Source organism: Hyperoodon ampullatus, assembly GCF_949752795.1.
Source record: "Hyperoodon ampullatus genome assembly, chromosome: 13".
Lineage (NCBI taxonomy): Eukaryota > Metazoa > Chordata > Mammalia > Artiodactyla > Ziphiidae > Hyperoodon > Hyperoodon ampullatus.
The window spans coordinates 44,009,296-44,031,942 of NC_136926.1; the positions used below are offsets into that span (position 1 = coordinate 44,009,296).

Genomic DNA, 22,647 nt, shown 5'->3' on the forward strand with positions numbered 1-22,647 from the left:
GTGTTTATATCCTACAGGCAATAAATGTGAAATCAAAACATGTTAAGGAAATCAATATGGCAGCCTCAAATATCTTTCCCATGATTTTAGATTTTAAATAATTTCAGCTAAAATGAACAGGAAGAAACCACAGTACATCATTCAGACCCAAGTTGTGGAGCTTTAACAGCAACAAATACACCCAATCCCTTGCCATAGTCCAGGATTCATCCTAATTGATTTTAGCATCTCCCGTTGGTTGGTACAAAGGAGACTGCTGCAGGTAACCTTTAGCAGCCAAGTCAGGTATATTTTTCTATCTGTGAAGCACACTGCTTACTTTAATTCACCTCTTTTAAGAATCGTTCGCACACTTGTCAAGAGAACTAGAGGAAAACTTGGTTCCTAGACACAGATAAACGCTTGTTCTACATGCCCTAATCTCTGATGATTTATTAATGCAGGAACCCAAAACCCTGAAAAGACAAATATAATTGATTTTCCTTGCTTTCAAGTAACTAGAAAACACTAATCTCTAAATTATTGTTAAACCCCAAGTACATCACTGTGTAAGATGTAAAATATCCCACAAAGTTTGTGACTCAAAAAAAATTATTTCTAGTTACAGTATTTGGGAGATACAGCTAAAGCATAATTAAGTTTTTCAGAGAAATGGGGAAATGGTACTGAAAGTTCAAGAAATTATCTTATTTTACATGAATAATTATTTTTGAATACCATAGAGTGAAACTAACACTTCCACAGAGGTAAAAAAAATAAATTATTTTTCTGGCTTTAAACACCCTCTTCTTAAATACCTATGCTTTCATCGCACAGGTGATAACCATTATAAATGACATTTCTGCTATCAGAATTCCCAAGGTTTTTCACTGCTATTGCAAAGGCTTTGAATCAGCTTTCTGAGAAACTCTATATTCCAGCGTATTACTGCAAAATTATATTAGGTGTAGACATTCTTAGACTGAAGGTATAGAATGCTCTTAGTCTTCACGTCAAATCAAAATAGCTCTAAATTTCCAAATATTTAGTGAGGATATCACTGTATTTAGAAATCATACTACACAGTTGGTTCTTCATAATTACTTATTGATTAAATTAGAATCTATTAGAAATCACAAATGACTTCATGAGGGACATTTAAGAAAACTCTGCTGAAAGGCACAGATGTTGAGTTGTAACTGGGCTTGTGCATCATTCACATTAATTGAAAATTTTTTCCAACGTTACAGTTTGTGTCTGTGTCTTTATGTGGAGCCACAGGTTATGATCAGCGTTTCTTAAAGTCTGGTACTCAAGATAATGTTAGAAGATAGATGACCAAGTTTTATTTGCATAGATATGTACTCATTTTTTAAAAATTTTTTATTGGAGTATAGTTGATTAACAGTGTTGTGTTAGTTTCAGGTGTACAGCAAAGTGAATCAGTTATACATGTACATATACCCACTCTTTTTTTTTTTAGATTCTTTTCCCATATAGGCCATTACAGAGTATTGAGTAGAGGTCCCTATGCTACACAGCTGATTCTTATTAGTTATCTATTTTATATATAGTAGTGTGTCTCTGTCAATCCCAATCTCCCAATTTATCCCTTCCCCGATATGTACTCATTTTAAAAGTCAATTAAACAATCTAATTAGCATAGTAAAACTTCTGTACTAATTTACAGATATCTTTGTTTAGGATGACCCTAAGTAAGCATTTTATAAATGAATTTGAGGAAAAGTGTTAGTAATTTATAGTACAGATCATACATTTATTTGCTAGAGCAAAGTTTGTGATGATTACTGCTTGAGAAAAAATGGCTATGATTTTTCCCTCTTTGGGGATTCAGTCTACTTTTGTCCAATGGCATTAATTTTTGGAAATTGACTACCCTCAAGCATAAAAAAAGAATAAGATTATATTATTTTTACTCCATCCTGAACAGTGGATTTTTTCTGTAAGTATGTAGCATTCTTTGTTGATAAAATATAGAATATTCTTCAGATAATAATTAACAACTTCTTGGACAATCATACTATCACATCAATATTTGATGTTAAGCTTTAGATAAGTTTATTCACATTAAAGTACTCCTGTCCCTTTGGGTGAGATTAGATTCCCCTTGGATATACTCACATAGCACCCTGGACTGTTCCCTCACAGAAGTGGTCTCAACTGTAATATTTGTTTGCGTGATTAGCTGTTTAACGTCTGCCATCCCACCCTCCCCCCACTCAAAGCTTCATTAAGGACAGGAACTGTGTCTGTTTTAGCCAAAGCTATGCCCCAGTGCTTAACACAATGCGTGATGCATAGCTGGGACTCCACGCTTTTTTTTTAACCTACTAGATTGTAAGGTACTGTTGGTGATTATCTTGAACGTGATGAGGTGAAGTATAGCAGTTATCAGTCTGTATAAAGGGTATTCGTCTCTCTTTGAAAAGCGGAATCATTAGTCCTGCTAATGTGATAGAAGGCAAACGTGTTCTGTTGTTGGCCAATTCTGCAACTGAATGCGTACACAGACAGTGGAAAAATAATTGGAAAATGGCCATATGAATGATGAAGAGAAGCTCGGAATTCTTTGTCTTGAATGCACCTTAGAGACACCTTCTCTTGCCCTTTCCCTTTATTGTAAAGATGAGTAAACTGAGGTATAGAAAAGAGTAGGTGATTCTCTCAAGTTCATATAACAAGACAGTGGAAACAGCCAGTGCCTAATTGTGGTCCCAGTATCTCACAGTGCTCGGTCCCTCTGCTCTGGGCTGCCTCTCGGCCATGATTCCCCTTGTTCACTGATCAGTCTCTGCTAAACTCCTTCTTCGGGGACAGGTGGCACCACTGGTTCAGCCTCACTGCTCCCTTCAAGATGCTGAAGCACAAGGTTAAGGGCTCAGTCAGGTCCTTCTTTACAAACTCTTACAACCTAACCGAGATCACTGGAAACCCACTGTCAGAAAAACATGGTGGTGGTAATCCATGTTGCAAATAATCTGCGTGGGGCTGAGATGGTTTCCACAAAGGTGTAAGACCAAACAAAGAGCCCATTAAGTGGGGTTGACCAAATTCAAGTTCATCCTTTCACATGATCATTTACAATCAATAAGACTTGTTGAAAAATCTTGGACTCCTTACATGGGAGTATATAGATGCCTTTGGTGAATTAAGCCAGGTGGCCTTTTGTAATACAGATTTCTTTAAATCATCAACTGCCGGTCACTAACAGACTTCAAGGCAATAAATTACTGTAATAATTAGGATTAGTGTGCTCTCACATGGCTGTTTATAAGCACTCCTTTAACAAGTACAAAGAAGCCAGAGGCTCATTACCCTGAACTTTGACTATTACATGATTTCTAGGTTTTACTGATGCCTTGTCAACACTACCTGATGCAAGGGAATGAGAATAGAATTTATTTAAATAAACCTTGAGTGCATACTTTGTGAAATGCTCCTTGAACAATATAATGTGACATTTAAATTTTTCTTTCTATCAGACTTTGAATGACTATTATCATTTTAAAAGCTAATAACTACTGCCTCACCCCTACGTCCACCATCACAACGACCGTGTACAGCGCACCTATTAAGAGCCAGGCACTGCGCTGAGTACCCAACAAAAATGCTTCATTCCATATACTGTAATTAAATTCCAAATCCCTCCAAGATGGTCTTTTAAATCACAGTAGCAGGACTGAATATACTGGAATATGTAGTCATGGCATTGCTGTGATGCTTCATGGTGTCTGAGAAAGGGGTTGTGTGTCTGATAGGTATACAGAGGCAAAACTTCCTGCCTTCTGCTAACCTCACTGGTACAGGCTCTTTGACCTCTTTTCATGGGTAGAAATTTATACCAGAAATTGTTACTTTAGTGTCCTGTGTGGTAACAAATCAGCTTTAATGAAGACCTTCTCCTTAGGCTATTGTTAAAGTCGAATTTCGTTCAGGCCAGAGATGCTACTGAGAAGCATTAACTCAGCATATAAAGGGTGATTCTTGGAATATGTCATTAAGCAAGTCTCAAAACTGTACTGGTTACTGACTTGGGTGGATTATCTCTACAGAATAAGCAGCTTCTTTGGCTAAGCTACTGATTTTGACTGTTTATTTAAACTTTGAAAAATGATTGATTGTGCTTTGAGACGTGTACTTTCCATAATCTCTCAAATCTAATTTTGTCAACTAAGGTGAAGCAAGGGGCAGAGGAACCATATTAGGACAAATAATTATATCCATAGATTATCTAGAATATGTCGTCCTTCTATTCTGTGCTTTCATCTTGCTTCCTTGAAGAAAAATGAAATTCGTCCAGCATTTGAATCTCAAGCAGCAGGATGCCTACTCTGTAGGCAGCCAAGAACTCAAGAAATAGTTAAGTGAATAAAAGAAGCAATTGCTAGTCATATTAGCAAAGGAACTGTCATGTTCCAGTAACACATGGGAACGAGGTTTAACTACCTCAAGGTTTCTCTTCTCTTCACTTCCCTCCTTGCTCTTTCTTCTTTCTTTCTTTTTTTTTTCTTTTGCTAATAATGTCTGAAATGGAGACATCATTTGGGGTCTTAGTAACATAAATGAATATTTTAAGGAAAAAAATTAATTATGACCATGAAAATAAACATGGACTTCCATTTCTCTTGAATCACTGAAGTTTGTAAAACAAAGACAGAATTTAAATAATTAATTAATTAATTAATTAATTAATTTGGGTGCACCAGGTCTTCACTGTGCATGTGGGATCTTTTAGCTGCGGCATGCAAACTCTTAGTTGCGGCTTGTGGGACCTAGTTTCCTGACCAGGGATCGAACCCGGGCCTCCCTGCATTGGGAGCACGGAGCCTTAGCCACTGGACCACCAGGAAAGTCTCAACAAAGACACACTTTATTAATTTTGAGTTTTTCAAGGTCCTTTTCCTCTTCCTCTCCTGAAATCACTCACTCTGTTTGCTTTAAAGAAAACAAAGAAAGGAAGAAAACCTTTCTTTGAGCAGTTAGTTTCTTCCCCTTGCTTTCTCTCTCAGAAGAGTTCTGTCTTTGTCAGAACAATGTGAGCACTCTTTGTGATTCTGAATCTGGAGAAGAGATGGAGAGCCTCATTAAATAAAGAACCAAGAGAAAGGAAGGGACAGACAGAAGGGTTATGTAGTGTTTATCAGGAGAAAGTTTTGGAGGTTTGGTGTATGAGAAACTCTCAAGCAGCCACAAGGTACAAGAGAAGAGAAGGGAGGAGAGAGAGGACAGAAACTTTTGAGAAGTGCCACTATGTATAATGAATTAGCACCTCTTTCATGTAAGAGACTCAATTCAAGACTCATTTCAGTTCTATTTTAATTTCTTGCTCTACTCTTTTGAATATTATGTTATGCAAAACCTGGTCCATGTGTCATTACAAGTGCAGTTACAGTAACTTTTTTTTTCTTTTTCTTCCCTTTTTTTTTTTTTTTGCGGTACGCGGGCCTCTCACTGTTGTGGCCTCTCCCGTTGCGGAGCACAGGCTCAGTGGCCACGGCTCACGGGCCCAGCCGCTCCGCGGCATGTGGGATCCTCCCGGACCGGGGCACGAACCCGCATCCCCTGCATCGGCAGGTGGACTCTCAACCACTGCGCCACCAGAGAAGCCCCTACAGTAACTTTTAAAGTCTGATTATTTGGACGAGAAATGTTCTTTAGCCCTCTACCCTTACACATATAAAAATCTGCAATTCCAAATTCAATGCGCTACTCAGAGTAGACAACTAAAAGTTAGAATGAAATTTTAAGGTATAAGGATAAAACATTTTTCAAATGTAGGAAAATTTCAAAACATTAATGGATACAGGTTGTCAAAAATATATCTCCAAAGTTTAGCATTCCAACTCACTTTGTAAATTTTAGATTTTACTTCAATAGAAGCAGGCTATTTTGCTCATAAAACTAAAAAAAAAATTGAATGTCTAGAAGAAAAATCCAATTTACGTAGCTAGAAACTCAAATAAACTTTTGAAAGATTAATCAATGCATAAATATCCAGGAAACTCAGCCACACAATTGTTCTTAGTGACTGGTTGGTATCATCACCCAAAGTACTGATTGACTGAACTGTGTATTTTTCCAGCAGTTTTGTTTGTCTCTGAGGAAGCAGAGACAGTCCCACACTAAGTATAAAATTCGCTGAGCCTAAACTTTGAACAAAATCATTAACTAAGGATCATTCTTCTTAGTTTCCCCTCTTAATGATTAGCTCCATTTGAAAACTAGCCCTCTAATTTTGTTAATGCTATTATTGGAGTTGGATAAATTCACCTACCAGCTTAACCAATTTGTTCCCATTTGTTTGTAACTGCTGTCTTATAACAGCTTCTTATTCCCTGAGACTTTGCATATAACCTTAGGAAAACACACTGAAAACTTGTATAATAAAACTTCTCTTCTTCTACATTTTGCATATATGATCATATATTTTCAACTATGATGAACGAGACATTTAATATTTATAGTTTGGTTTCTGGCTAATGGTAAAAAATGTGGGAATATAGTTTAAATTAAAGCATTGCTTATTTACATAATGTAACACATCCTTTTGCTATGCAAATTCTATGTCAAAAAACTGAAAGAATATACCAAAATTTTTTTTTAATTTTGATAAATTCCACGATTGACAATTTATCAACTATCTAAAGCAGTTGACAAATTTGTCTAATATTCAATACCCTATTTCCATTAAATAACCTTTTTACTTACGTAGGTCTTTCTCATAATTTGAAAGGAAAAAATAATCCTGGGACTTTGGTTACACTTAAATATCACAGTAGCTTATGTACGTGCCTGAGTGGGTGGGTTTGTATTTGAAGATCAAGAGAAATAACTGGTGACTGGTATGGCTTAGAGCTGACATTAAAAGATGAAGAGGATTTCCATGAGTGACAAAAGCCTTTGATAAGGAAAGGTAGAAGGTCCCTGGGGGGATGAAGTGTGTGATGATTAGAATAGTGGACTGGTCTCCAAAGGTAGATAGTGGCTACACCTTGAATTGTATTAAAATTTGCCTACAGAGTTTCAGTTCTAGTCTATAAGCGATGGACAGTTACTGGAGTTTTGGGCAGAGGTATGACGGGGACTTATTTTAGGAAGATAACCTTTGCAACAGTATCAAAATTAGTCTAGGGAAGCAGATCTGCTCAGATCCCCTCTGGCTATGGGTTGCCCAGTTTCAGCTCATCCTATAGCACTGCTGCATGGGTATCACCTTGTCCCCCAGTTTTTATTTATAAATAGCACAGAGACTAGTGTTGAGAATTTCCTAAGGTCTCATTGTTTATGAGTCAATTTTGTCAGTCAAATGTTCTCTAAAGTTACACAAGAAGGGAGCTACAACAGATGCTGTAAGTCTATGGTGGACATGCAGCTTTCAGTAACGAGCTGGACCTGGGATTAAAAAGGCTGAAAATTTCAGATTTATTGTGTGCTTCTTAACCAAGTGTCTGTTGCTTCTCTGGAGTGTAGACGGTCCTCAGCCCCCAGTCCTCATAGTACTGGTGAATAGGAAAAATGGAAATTCCACGGAGACAGTCATAGTTTTTCTGCTGTCATTTCAGTAGATACTTCTCTTGAATTGATAAATATCTCCAGGGCTCAATTCTAATGGTATGTCTCTCCTTCCAAATGTGCTGCGTTTGAGGATAGGAGTCTGGATGAAGGGTGATTGTGGGCAAGAATGAAGCATACTGGTAGATTCCCTACCACTTGCATTTCTGCTTTATGTTGTAGTACATTCAAATTTCATGTCCATGTCATCACTCGGGGCTTGTCTCTCTTGGTCCCCTGTCAACCTCTCCAGTTCCTTAGAGACTGAAGTCTTTCTCTCTTCTTGGAAGTTCTCTCTGAAATGTCCTGATGTCAACCATCCACCCACCAGACACTACCTATTGCCTCTTCCCAGAGTCCCCTGTTAATCTATTCTATGTTTCCTGGAAACCCCACTGATTATTTTTACTAGACCTTTATGATTCTCTTGTAATCATGTTCCACCTGTCTTTTGAGATTTCCCCTAATAGCTGTGGCTGGAGCTACTTCCAAATGCATGTTCCCACTTAGGGGATGTGTTGAGTGCTAAGACTCAAAACTCCCTGGTTTTGGCTTTTTATCATCAGTTAAATTATAGTTCTTTACAACTTTGAATATAAAGTGATAGAAAAAGGTGTATTATTTTATAGAAATAAGCAAATGAGCTTTTTCTAGTGTGGGTATTTAAATTATATGTGAATAATATTAAATGATGTTTCATTTTGATAGATAGTTTTGTATGATAAATACAGACAATCGCTTTAAAAGACTGAGAGTTTGGATTACATATTTACAGATACTGGAAGATAGATGAGGGAAACGAAAAATGAAAAGAAAAAATGGATCTAAATAGAAATATGAATTTTTCTGTTCCAAAGAACACTTTTCTTTTTCAAGATAATGCTATTTCATTTTTTTTTTTAACCAAGAAATATCTGAATCATTTGGGGAAAGTTGAAAGGAGAGGAAGGAGTCACGGAAAGTGTGGAAAAAATTATCCCCTATTATCACCTCTTATCCTACCAAATAGAAAAATCACTATTAATTATATATATGATGTAACATAAAGGTATTATACTTATTAATGCATTTCATATTGGGATATATAAATCATTCTTCTTTTTCAATTCTGGTCTTTATCAGGTCCAAGTGGGCAGAAACTTTATTTTTCCCAGACATTTTAAAAATAAGTATCTTTATTTTATATCCTCACTGCATAGGACAATGTTGTTTTACATTCATAGATATGCCAAAATATCATATGATAATTCTCAAGGCAGTTATGGAATAATTACAGGATGAGGAGGTCAGAAGTGTTGAGTTGTATTCATAACAAAATGCCAATAGTGTTTCTAGCAAATCCCACTACACAGCAAGATTTATGTAGCAAATAAACAGAGCATGTGAAAGCAGATAATATTACAGTATCATGAATTTGTGCCCACACCTGGGATGGCCTCTGGTCACCTGAAAGCTGGATCTCATTAAGTCAGTCCTTAATCAAGGCACAACTACCTTTTTTTTTTTCTCTTACAAGCGCATGGGACAGAGCCTACTGGTTCCTGGGATTTGATGTCCCTATTTACCCTGGCAAGTGTCATTTGTTCATAGTGTGAAGGAGCTGGATTATTTTAAATTTTGCTGAGAAGTTGCTCATTTTTGCCTTGGATTTAGACAGCAAAATACTGAGTGATAGATCCCTGTCTTGGACCTAGGGAAGAAGGGGCATGTGGCCACAGTTGAAGACTATGCAAAGCCTTTGACTAATCCAACTGAGATCTGTATCTTATCTAATTGTTCGATCCCAATGTAGCCCTGACGGCTTGTTGATTCCCAGGGAGCACGTGGCCATGTGTGTGGCTGGCTGCTCCAGTGCCAGAGTCTAATCGGTGCTGAGGCCAGCTGCTTGACTTCCATCACTTCTTATCTGAATCAGTTCATCATCACCACTTCATTTGTCTGACAGCAGCTCCTAGTAAATTTTAAAATCGATTCTGACAACTATTGTTTTTAACCTCAAGGCTGTGCCCTGGTTACCTAGGTGAGTTTGACAATTTGATGTTTCTCTTCATAATCAGGGAAGTTTCCGGACCGTAGCCTCTGAGCCATTGGCACATTTAAGAGAAGTTAGGTCTCCATGTCTTACCCATTATCGGGAGGGGAAGCTCCTGGCTGAGGAGAGAAATGGGGAAGTCTAATTTTCTTTATTAAGGTGGAAGCAGAGTTGAGTAATTTATTACCAGGCTGGTCTGGGAAGGCAGAAGGGGGAAGACAGAGCTTTTGCCTGAGGGTTTAAAACACATTAAAATAAATCAAATTGCAAAAGTGTAAACGTTCACTGTAGAGTTTTATGGTCTAGTTTTTGGTTTGGATTGTTTCGTTTCTGCCACTTGAAAAAAGTTTTGTTTTTCTAATCTGCTATTGGCCTTTGCCTCCTTGCTTTCTCCCACTTAGTTAGATCTGGGCTCTACTGTTGCCTCTTGCTTCACACAGCGTCTAACACGTCCTCTTGTTTGCAGGTGATGGGGTTTTTTTCTACCTAAAATCTTTCTGTTCCCTTTATAGGTTTCATGCCCTCTGGCATTTCTATATTAATTAGGATATTTGGGGCCATAATGAGCAGAAATGTCCAACTCAAACTGGCTAAAACAATGAAGATATTTATTTTCTCACATAACTGGAAGCTCAGGCCCCAGGCCAAGTACCATCTGGGCCATATGTCATCACAGACCCAAATTTCTTCCAGTTCCCTGCTTTAGCCATCTCAGCCTTGGTGTCCTGATGAGGTGTGTGCCCTCATGGTCACAGATGGTCACAGGATGGCCTCTGCTGTTTCTAGGCTGCATATCTAGAAACAGAACGTCTCTGGGGAAAAGGATGGTGGGGAGGCACTGTTCATTCTCCAGTGAGGTATGTCACGTCTTGCAGCACACATCCCTTCAGGTTTCCGGGGCTAAATTTAGAGCAGATGCCCATTCCATCACCCATGAACAACCAGGGCAATGGCGACCATAGACCAGTGGTTCTCAAAGTGTGGTTACAGGCCAGTAGCACCAGCATCATCTGGGGATTTGTTAGAAATGCCAGTTCTCAAGCCCCACCGGAAACATACAGGATCTGAAACTCTGGGGGGTGGGACCCGGCAATCTGTGCTTTAACAAACACCTCAGTGATTCTGATTCAAGTTCAAGTCTGATTTCCACCACTCACCTGGGGTAAAGTGGATTTAGGAGTCTACTGCTATGCCCTCTCCAATATCTTTCATGGAAGAAGACTGTGTTCCTGAAGTCATTAGTTCTTTAAATACTGGTCTGTAGTTAGAGCATAAATTTTGCATTTCTTCTGTTGTAACAGAAGAAATGCAAAATTTATCCCTAATTATTTATTCTATTCTTTTTTCCTCTTTTTATTAATTTTTATTGGAGTACAGTTGCTTTACAATGTTGCGTTAGTTGCTGTTGTACAGCAAAGTGAATTGTACGTATACATATATCCACTCTGTTTTGGATTTCCTTCCCATTTAGGTCACCACATGCTACTGTAAGTGGGATTCTTAATTTCACTTTGGATTGTTCACTGCATGTATGGAAATACGAATTATTTTTGTATATGATTGTATCCTTCAACCTTGCCAAACTCACTTAATTTTTTTGTGGCTTTCCATATTTAATATCATATCATCTGTAAATAGATACCTTTTCCAGTTTTAAATGTGGATACCAGACTTCACTTTCCACTTTCATACCCAGTTTTGAAGACTCTTTTCTTAAATGACCAAAGGATGAGGAACATACTCAAGTAATATGTGTAAAATGCATGCTATTTTAAAATTACTTGGATATTTAGGATAGGAAAAATTTTATCTACTCTACGTCAGGCCTTATGCTAAGTGCTCCTACGTTACTTAATATGTTTACACCAGCCTTGGAAGCAAGTATTAATAATCCATTTGATGGATGAGAAAACAGAGGCTGGGAGAGCTCAACATCAGGGAATTTGAAATCTGCAGACAGAGTGGGGAATCTGAACCTGGGCTGTCTGACTTCAAGGCCAGACTCAAAAACTCTTTCCAAGTAAGAGTACTAGCCAAATACCTTAGGAAGAGATTTAATAAACAGAAAACAAAATAATAGCAACACCTGTAGATCTAAAGTTGACTGTGGAGAAAGCAGCTCACAATGTACGCTAGAGCCCCTGTTCACCTATGCACTGCTGTCCCCAGTCACCACTGCCTTGGACCACCTCCACCACTGGACTCCTTTCACTTAACCATGGAAGAGGCCCTTAGTTCTTCCCAAGGAGCCCTTAGTCTTGTCAGAATGGTCACTGTTCCTCTTGACCTCTCCTTCCCCCACCATCCCCCCTACCCACATCAAAATCTCCTGGCTAACCATTATATACTTTTCAAGCTTAATGAAAATGTTAATGATTTCTGTTAGATAATTAATGAAGTTGATTAAGAGTTATGTTTTATGTGCATTTAGGTGAATGTGCATTGATTTTGATTTAGCAGTTTCCTTTCATTTTATTTTTTAATTTGGGAACCAAAAACTATGTCTGTCAATCACTCAAACATTTTCATGAGTTCTTGAAAAGATCATAGACTCTGGGTATGGGGCTGATGGGAGTTGCCTTTGGATAAAGTCATCAGACTCTATTATATCTCCTCTTGGACCCAGTATTTCTAAATGATTGACCCACCCAACCAACTACATCTACCTTCTTGTTTTAATTAACAAGGTACACCCATAACTTCATGGAGGTGATAAGCCTGGGAGCAAATGCAAAGGACTTTTGCTTTCTGTTAAATCATTCAGCCACATTATAGAGAAAGATATGCCATTCACTGGACTGTCAGAAACTTTGAATATAGTTTAAGAGCTCCCAGTAATCTAAGATTCTGGAATATGGCGACCCCAGCTTGGGGACTGCTGGGTAGGTGTTATTAAAAGTCTTTTTCAGTTGTAACATTTTGTGAAAAAAGAAACAACAACAAAATACTTCCAAGAACATTATATCCTCTTCCCTGTACTTAGCTCTTGTTTCTCTAGCTAATGGCCTGATTAGTGGTCCTTTTCCTGTGGCTACCCAGCTATTTGCACAGCCTAAGGCTCTGTTTGCTTAAGTCTGTACTTAGATTGCAGGTGATAATTGCCTCCTTATCAGTTTTTTGCTACTTGCTCTCAAAGCGTTTTCTTAGTTTCTCCTAGCCTTTCTCTACTTCTTTCTCTTTTGAGAAATTCCACTTGGGGGAATGTCTCCTTAAGGACTTATTCCAGGCATCACTGGCTTTTTAAAGGAGACTATCCTTATTCTCATTCAACAGAGAATTATCAAATATTTAGTATGTGTCATCAGGCACAGTACAGCATGCTGAGAATACAGCAGTAAAAAATCAAATGCAGTCACTCATTTATAGTTTAGGGGGGGCGATGAGTACCAGACTATCAAACAGTCACACTAGTAAATTAACAATTGCCAATTATGGTAACTGCTCTGAAGGAAAGGTACAAGGTGCTGATAGACAGTGTGTCCAGGGAACCTGGACAGAGATGGGTAGATCAGGGAAGGCCTCATGGAGGTGGTGATATTAAACCTGAGAACTGAAGTGTAAGTGGTAGTGAAGGGAGATGGGCAGGACTACTCCAAATGGAAGAAACAGCCTCTAGAATCACTGTGAGGTTTTAAGTTGTTCATTTCACACTAGTAAGAACGTTTGTTAGCCAAAGAAAAAACATGTTTTTCCACTGTAGCTGAAACAGATATAGAGGAAACAGATGCCTATATTAAGAGTAAATTCTAGAAATGAGTAGAGAAAGCAGTGGCTGAAGGAGAGATTAGAGTCACTACCACTCAGCCTCCTCCCAGATGCTCTTTTCCTGATATAACAGGACCAGAGTTTCATGACCAGGTTGCCACAAATGATTTCAAATACATTATTTATTTTTCCTGTGTTCTTTACTACTGCTTATCTCATAACTAAAATCCTCCAGCCCTTTGCCATTCTGCTTCCTTCTTGCTCTCAGGATCAGTGGCTCTTGAGCCTGGTCACTCACCAGAATCACTTTGGCCATTATAAACTGTAAGGCTCACCACCCAATTCCAGAACTACTGAATTGGGATGTCCTAGGGTGAGACCCAGGTAATCCACATTAAAAAAAAAGGCTTCTCAGGTGATTATGATTTTAAAAAGGATTGAGCAACCCTGTTACACTACTAGCTGTGTGTTACCTACCCTCTCTGTGACTGTTTCCTCAACTGCAAACTGAGAATCATAATGGTACCTATCTTATGGGGTTGTTGTGAGTATAAAAAGAGGTAGAGAATCCTGACTTCATGTAACATATTTGGATAAGAAAGACAATCACTGAAGGAAATGCCAGTTCTATGGACTTTCACAACTCCGGATTGTCCCATAGACAGGAGGACTTCCACTGAGTCATCTCTAGAGGTCACTTTGTGAGTCCCTTTAGGAGCTGGGTAACTCCACCGCTGCAGAGTTGAATGTGGTAGCATGAATATCAGCTACAGTTTTAAAACCTGTCCTCATGCCTTCTTCTGCAGTATTACCTCCACCACCACACCCCCTTGACTGGCACAAAGCTGTCAATTGTTAGGCCACATGTTCTGTGAGACAGGGGAAGGTCAGGTTGGCTGTTCAGAATATTTATTTCCATGAAGACAGTAATTGTAGCAGAAGACCCCTGCAGGATGGATCAGGGTCCATTTTCAGTAACTGACATAAGCACCAGGGGAGGAAGGGGTCTCTTCTTTGTAATTGCTACCAATAAAGATGATAAAAGTCTGGAATTTCCCATGGGCATCTTTGCCATCAAATGCAGGCACCCGCTGAGGAAGCCACTGTCCAGAAGAAAGCAAAGCCAAGAGAGGAAGCCAGAGATGGAGGGAGTCCTCATGATGAAACTGCTGGAACTCTGGATCCTGCTATAGTTCTGACACCACTGTGGACTTCCCAGGGCCTGGGCAGAGACTAAGGAAGTCTCCTGTGGAATATATCTACCTATTTATCTATTGATTTAACCTACATGGAGATGGATTTCTGTCACTTAAAACCCAGCGTTCTGCATAATACCTTTGGGTGTTTTTCTGCCATATTTGTAGTCAATATGGCTTATTCCAAAGTCCTGTGAAGTTGTGTTTGATGAGAAAAGCTAAGGTTATCTCCAGTTAACAACCCAGAGAAGTAAGAGCAGAAGCATAGATAGGAGATGAAGGCAGGATTGTCACTTTTCAAGCTTGCCAGGTTTTACAATTACTGAAGAGCAAACATACTTAAAATGAGTGATTCAGATAAATTTAAAAGTTTAAAACTGTATCTACTACCCTGCACTGCTCAAAAATTTTGCTACTGCTGAGATATGATCCCAGATATGAGTGGGCTTGTCCCTTCCCTTCAACAAAACAACCTTAATAAAAATGCTATTTCTACAGCTTCCGTAGCAGTCTGTGCCTTATGGTAAAGCTTAGCGACATTGTGTTCTATTGTGAGTAGAACTCTTCTATTCAAAGCTGCATCGAATACACTGGAATGGAGTTACAAACAGCATTAAAAGTTAATGAAAAATCATCCTTGTATATGCAGAACAATAAAAAAAAGTTGAAGAAAAAAAGTAATTATATTATGCTAGTTACAGTTAAGACTTAGGTAATTATTCTGATTTTGAAATTTAGATCATTCCCTCCCTCCTTGATGTAATTATTCATTAGGCTTTCTAATGCACATTTTTCATGTCAAACTAGCCAGAACTCCAAAATGAGGAGGTGGGGCTGCAAGAGTGAAGAGGAAAAAGGCAAATTTGACGCACGTGGAAGCAAAAGAATGTAGGAAAACATCAGCGTTTATGGCACGATCTATCACTAAAAATGTACAGGAGTGCCAAGCTATCTTTATTTGGTCATAATACAAACGAAATAGATATGAACCCAATACATCTCCAGTGTGACTACTCAAGGAAAAAATGCTGGAAGAAGTGAGTTGTAAGCAAATAAAAATATCAGCATTTTAGAGCTGAAAACGACTATTATCACTTCTTTGTGTTTTAGGTTAGGAGACATATTTGGGTGGGCTGAGGGCCTCAGTCAAGGCCACACAGCTACTCAGGGGGAGTTCCCTCGGTGCTAATCAGTGATTATTTCCTTCCCTAAAATATACATCTATTAGGAAATAGCACACAGATCAGATAGTGTTCTTCCACTAGACATATTTCTCAGGATCTCTAACGCAATTCTGCCAGGTACTGAGTATGTCTATTCCACCTATGCCTCCTAGAATTCGGGAAATGACCACAGGATGGGTTTGGGGATGACCCACGCACTGTGAGATGCATCTGAGCTAAAAAAACCAATGATCACCACCCCCATAAGTCCCTAGTCTGACAGTGATGTTTTGGGTCTCCTGAAATTAGTGTCAATTCAGGGCCAGTGTCCAGTAATTCCCGAAAAGACTGATCATTTCCTTTTCCCTAATGCATAGTCACCTGGTAAAAGGCCATAGTATTCAGTGGCATCTTAATGAACCTTTTGGAATTATGTGGTTTTTTTAAATAGAAATTTACATTTGTAAAAAAAGATAGTCCTTAATGCCATAAAGATAGAGTATCATGTCCTCGGTTTAGTTAAATCCTACAGAATCAGAACGAAAGAGGTGAGAAGTCTGGGGAGGGCAACGAGGTAATGGGGAGAAATGTCAAAAACAAGGGAAGATTTACTCATTTCTCCAGGACACTCTATTAGTTCTCAGAATTGCTGGGGAGCAGCTTGCTCCAAAGCAGACATAAATATTGTGGCAAGAGAAGAGGCCATTTTTATGCACTGACATCAAGCATGTGGTCTGCTGGGATCTGACAAGATAGCCAAAGCCTTGCAACAAGGCTATTCTTTGCAAATCATCACCAACACCCCCAGGAAACCTTCGGTCTGTGCATTTCACACTGGACCAGGAAGCTGAAATCTTATCCTGTCATGTTTGCACAAACCCCCTCCCTCAGTAACCCTCCCTCCTCCCTGCGGTCCTTGGCCTTCAATGACTTTCATGAATATTCAGAGAATACAGACACAGACGGATGCCCTTATGAAGTTATATGAACCTTACAAGGGAGCCTTCTGGAAGGAACAGCAACACAATTGTTTGAAGTTGATATAATGATTCACGTAGTAGTGCTATTCACTGGACACACCAAAAATGTAACAACCCAAATCCCAAAGTCAAAACTGAATAAATGAATATTTAAGAATTCCAGATGCTAAAACTACACCTGAGATCTCATTTTCTTCTTAATCAGAAATTGCTTCGGGGAAGAAGGCTCTTTGCCTTCTGGAATCCAACATCAGCCAAGTTACTTGGCATCTTGGCAGAAATTGAGGATAACCCCTGACTCTTGCCAATTGTAAACAGAGAGCATGCAATTTAAATGTAGGAGATACAGAGGAAGAAAAGCTGCCTACCTGTTCCTGTGAAATAAACAAGACGTATGCTATTTAAATTTCACTGGGTATTGCCTTAGTAGAATTTGAATTTGTTCAGAGTTTTTCAAAGGGTCACCTGCCATTACAAGCTCAATCTAGTTGATGTAAAAAATATTTCAGAAGAATGAGGAACAGAATAAAAACCTATTAATTTTTTTCCATTACTACCAGTTTTCCATTTAAGGGCATTTTGTGATTTTTCCCATCTATTGCTCATAACTCTTCACAGCACTACCAAAAACAGAGCATCTCACTTTTTGGATATGGGATTTCAGGTTGTAGTTATGTCTTTTTCCCTAGCTTTGGGTTATCGGACATACCTTTGATTCAAAGGAGACTGGGAGTCTCTACCTAATTTTCTGCCGGTGGTTCAGTGAATGGACTTCTGATTTCTGCTGATTATTAAATTGCTTCTGGGAATGGATCTAAAATGCAGGCACTGACCCTTAATGTCAATCATAAAATTCTGAGTCCAAATTTTGACGGCAATTCCATTGTTTATAGTGTATTTCTGGCAACATGATCATAAGCGGCCTGACTGCTTTATGGATTTATCTCTCTCCTGAGCAAACTTAAAAGAAGGCTTAGTAAAACCTCCATTGGTTTATTGAGTGTGTGAGAGCTGGCTGTCCCTCTTCTTTTCTCCTTTTACTAGATATCCTTTGGCTTTATGCATCTGAAGAGACTTTTAAAACTGAATTTTGAAAGTTTAAAAGTAGAGTTTCTTAATATTAATAAATATACCTTTCTTAGCTAATTATTTTGTGATGGGTCATGTAGAAACCATGGAGACTATCTTATGATAAAAATCATTCGTATCTTAAAGCAGTATTTCATATTACAAGAAATGCAAAATTGTGTGAGCCTAGTTTTTATGAGCTAATAATTCGTAATAAATTGGTTATAAAAGTAACTTGAAAGCTGTTCCCAGGACCATGAAATAGATAAATATTCATGTCTAATTGCTTTTCATTTACAAACAACTATTAATTGTTACCTTACCCATACAGCACACGGTAAGCATTCTGGAATTCTACATTTATCACTGTGATGTTTTTATTAAGCGTATGTTAAGGCATTTCCACAAGTACTGTGTTCAGTGCTCGGCCACAGCACAGAAAGCTGGACATTTCACCTCTGTTATTGTTTCTACTCTGATTAGATCTGAACCATTTTTGATGTCAATTTCTGGCCTTCTCAGTTTTAAAAAAATTAATGAGGAAAATTCTCTCTCCATCAAGAATCTTTACTAAATATGTAGCCAGCTGCCACCCACATAACAGTTAAATGTCATCCGCAAAGAAGAAAATGGCATCTGGGCAGGATGTATTTTGTTTTTTCTCTGAGATGGGTCCAAACAAATGGGAAACTTCCCAAGATGATGGCTGTCAATGTCACTGGTGTCAACTCTGCCCCTGCATTCTTCTTTATTGGCTTTTAAAAATCACACTAACACTGGACAATAATTTTGCACTGAGGGCCATACACATATGGACTACCCAAGTGAGTTTATTTATTTATTTATTTATTTGATGTGGACCATTTTTAAAGTCTTTATTGAATTTGTTACAATATTGCTTCTGTTTTATGTTTTGGTTTCTTGGCCGCAAGGCATGTGGGATCTTAGATCCCCAATCAGGGATCGAACCCACACCCCCTGCTATGGAAGGTGAAGCCTTAACCACTGGACCACCAGGGAAGTCCCCCCCGGGTGAGTTTAAAATGTTCTGGAAAACAAAGAAATTTCAGAAGGGTAAGATTGAGAAAATAAGAGAAGTCAGAGTTCTGAGTAAAAGGATAGAAATTTAATAACTAACCTATAAAGTAAATTTTTTTATCATTGAGAAAAACCAAACAATTATAATACACTAAAAGTTAACTAGATTATCACTAAAATATTGCATGATAAAAAAGAAGTTTTACAAAAGTATGTCTCCATGATACAGAACATTGTTCTTTCCATGCAGTCAGATGATGGATTCTCACAGAGAGAGAAAATATCATTTTCATGGTTATGCAAGTTGGGAGGCTGACATATATATACCTAAGCAAGGAGGCATATACCTGTATTTTTTCCAAAGATTTCTAACTCAGTATTTGCAAAAAATATGGCAAAATCCTACCTGTCATGGCCAAGGGAAGCATGTGCCAGGTGCAGAGGACACGACTGTGAAATGGCCTGCTTAGTGTCACCCTCAGAAATCTGGTGACCTGGTGGGTTGAAGGTGATGGGCGTGATTTTAACAAACACTCCAAATTCACCATCATCGGTGCTTTCATAGGGAGTACAGGGAGCACACGATGGGGGGGTGGGCAACACAGGAAATGCTTCTAGAGGCACCTGCAGAGGTCTAGGGTTGAGAGGCCCAATGACTGGTTCAAGGAACCAGGAGAAATTTAGCACAGCTGAAGGGTAAGTGCAACATGACCAATGTGGATAGAAACGAGCCTGGAGAGTTAAGTAGAGGTCTTATAATAAAGGGACTTGACAGTCAAATTATGGAGTTTAGGTTTCTCCCAAGAGCCACTGGAGGCCAAGAAGAGATTTATGCAGGAGGGAAAAGGAAAATGGAGACATCACAGATGGCAACAAGGTCTTTAGGTGGGGCCATTGCCTCAACAGTGAAACGGGAAACGGGACAGACTTTGGAGAAAAACGATGAGGTTAGCTTTGTACTTCCTGAGTTGAAGGGATCTGGGGGGCATTCAAGTACAGATGCCCTGAAAGCAGATGGTGTGAGGCATCAGGGCTCTATGGATGGCATTACACTGGGAGAGCATGAAGATGAGAAGAAAAGAAACCCAAGGGTAGAACTCGGAAGAACACCAACATCTAAGGGATGGAAAAAGAAACACAGTAGTCTGAAGAAGGAACTGAGAATACAGCCAGAGAAGGGTAGGAAAAGTGGAAGAGTCTGTCGTCAGGGACACCAAGGGAAGGTGGCATTGAAGGGCCACTAGTATCTAAAACTGCACCGATCTAAGATGGGGGCTGGGAAGGACGTGCTAGATTTGAGGGCAGGCAGGATGCTGGGGAGAACAGGACTAGTGGTTGACGGCGGCAGACGGCACGATGTAAGGGCAGGGTGAGTAGAGAATAACAAAGTGGAGACAGTGATTACACAAAAGTCTTTTAAGAAGAGAAAGGGGAGGAAAGGGATAAATTGGGGGAGGAGGAAAAATGTGGTTGAAAGAACTGGATATGTGAGTTCGGTTATTTTTAGATCAGTGAGGTCTGTGAGGATCATGTATAGATACACGTATAGATCATGCATAGATACAGATACAAGGAAGTGATAGAGAAAAGATGAAAATATAGGAGAAGAGAAGAAATGGAAGATGGGCAAGATCACTGAGGAAGTAGACCCCTCGGGAGACAGAATATGAATGTGAGGAGAGGGGAAGGTGGAAGAAGCTGAGAGGAGAGCCGGAGACGGGGTGGAAGTTGATCAGTCTGTATGTTGTTAGATGGAAGTTCCGAGAGTTTTCTCTGATGTTCATCTCTTTTCTGTGAAGTAGGAGGAGAGGGGATCTGCAGAGAGACACGGGGGGAGCACATGTGCCCGGAGTGCTGAGGAGAAAGTAACATGGCAGAAACTGCTTCTCTGGAAAACAGGAGAGAAACAGCTCACTAGGGAACACGGGATTGCCAGGCAACATGAAGAGCCGTCAGTTTATCCTCTACCAATCTGTCTCCTGGAATTTTCTATCACAGTCTACAGTTGCCAGATATAAAAACAGACAGCCAGGCTGATCTTGAAGGGATGACATCATAAAATGTAATATTTTGTTAAACAGTTAGTTTATGAGGCTTCATGACTTGAACAAAACATCCCCACAAGAATATTCCAAATTGATTAAACAACCCCAAGAAGAGTACAGTTTTTTCCCAACACCTTGAGCCTAGGAAAGTGGGGGAGACTGGCCAGTGCCTATAGTCACTCTAGCTATTGGGAAGATACAGCTCCATTAATATGATAATCATTAATTAAACCATTTCTGGGTTATACATATATACCAGTGTGACTGTGTAACAAAAGTTAGACAACAGTTGTTTAATTCTTCACAAGAGGCCCAATGGAGTATCTAGAGCTACCAAGCTCACAAACACACCTAGAAGGTTGTGACCACACTGAAGATTGGCTGATACATTGTGAGTCCTGCAGAAATGATGAACTGCTCTCTGTCTCCAGAATCTCTTTCCCATTTCTTCCCATCGAGCTCTTTACTGGGGGTTCTCCTGTGTTCCAGGCAAGGTGGTCCTGACCCTCAGTGGGTTGCCAGCTGAGGAGACAGGTATGAAAGCCAATGTTTACAACCCAGGCTGAGTCACACCACGGGAGATGGAGATAAAAGCCTGAGAATAGTAAGGGGGGACTAGTGGTGAATTCTGTCTGTTGGATTAGCACAAAAACATTTACTTTCAATCCTCTACATAAAACTCAATATAACTTTTGGCAATCTGTGACTCAGGGAAACATAACAGAGAGAACACTTAGTGAAAAATAAGGTTCTTCTTTTATTTGAAAACAATCCATGTTTTCTTTTCATATTTTACTCCCCTTTAATTTGTAATGACCTGGATACCATGAAATTTCCCACCAACCCTCTTAGTTGCTTGATTTCTTCTTGAAAGGTATGTTCCCAAAGACATTGGCTCTGTACTGTTGAACTTTCTTTTGAAGTCTGGGGCTGTTACAACAGTAAGCTCTCCTTTGTGCAGATTTTTCAACTGGAGAACAGAAACTATATCCTTGCCTCTGGTGATGCATCTGGTTGCTAGACTTCTAGACCGGGTTTGAGAATGGCTATGTTCAAGCCACTTTAGGAAACAAACCAAAAATGCAAAGTGTCTTGAATCCTCTTGTACCTCAAGGGGCAGGAGAAGAGTATTGCAGGGGGAAATAGGCAGTTTTCAGGAATCATGTTTTAGTGCCAGTTTTGTTACTTCCTGGCTATGCAAATTTAAGCCTTTTGGTTGCTTCTCTGTAAAAGAAGGAGGCTGGGACTAAATGATGCTTTGGTATTTGAAGTTTATTTTTATGAGGAAAATCAGAGAGTTTGGACTAGGTGGTATTACATTCTGAACCAACACTCCCTAACAGGAGCTATAACTTTCCTGTCACCATGAATTATTTAGTGAGTGAGATCTTTGCACTCATACTCCAAGTCCACACTAATGACCGGTAGTTATTTTCATTGATTCTTAATGAACTGTTAACTACCCCGATGGCATACCAATAAAGCAGGCAGCACTGTGAGTGCCGGTTCTGTGCCTCATATTTGTATCCTTCCATTCATAATTCTGAATGGAAACGTGTGTCCAAATAAATATTTCTGTATGCATTTTATAAGGATTATCATTAAACATTTGTAGTGTTTTAAGAAGTCCTAATTTTGATGTGTGAAAGCAGAAGAGAAGATATAATATAAAATCATAGAATCTTGAAGATGATGTTATTTTGGAAAACATGAAATTTGACCTTATAGAAATTCTCAAATATGTGAACAATGGTATTGTTATTGTTGAGAACAGGAATGTTCTCAACAGGATTGTGAGTGATAGCAAAAAATTAGAGGCACCTTTAATGTACATCAATTGAAGAATGGACAAATGAATTGCAGCAGATT

The 22,647-nt window shown here is 39.0% G+C and overlaps 1 protein-coding gene across 1 annotated transcript in view; it reads right to left on the minus strand.

Moving 5' to 3' along the window:
• CHST9 (carbohydrate sulfotransferase 9) overlaps window positions 1–22,647 on the minus strand; it is a gene marked incomplete at both ends in the record, with an annotated part of 199,531 nt that overhangs the window by 165,060 nt on the left and 11,824 nt on the right. The gene's annotated exons all lie outside the window — the stretch shown is intronic.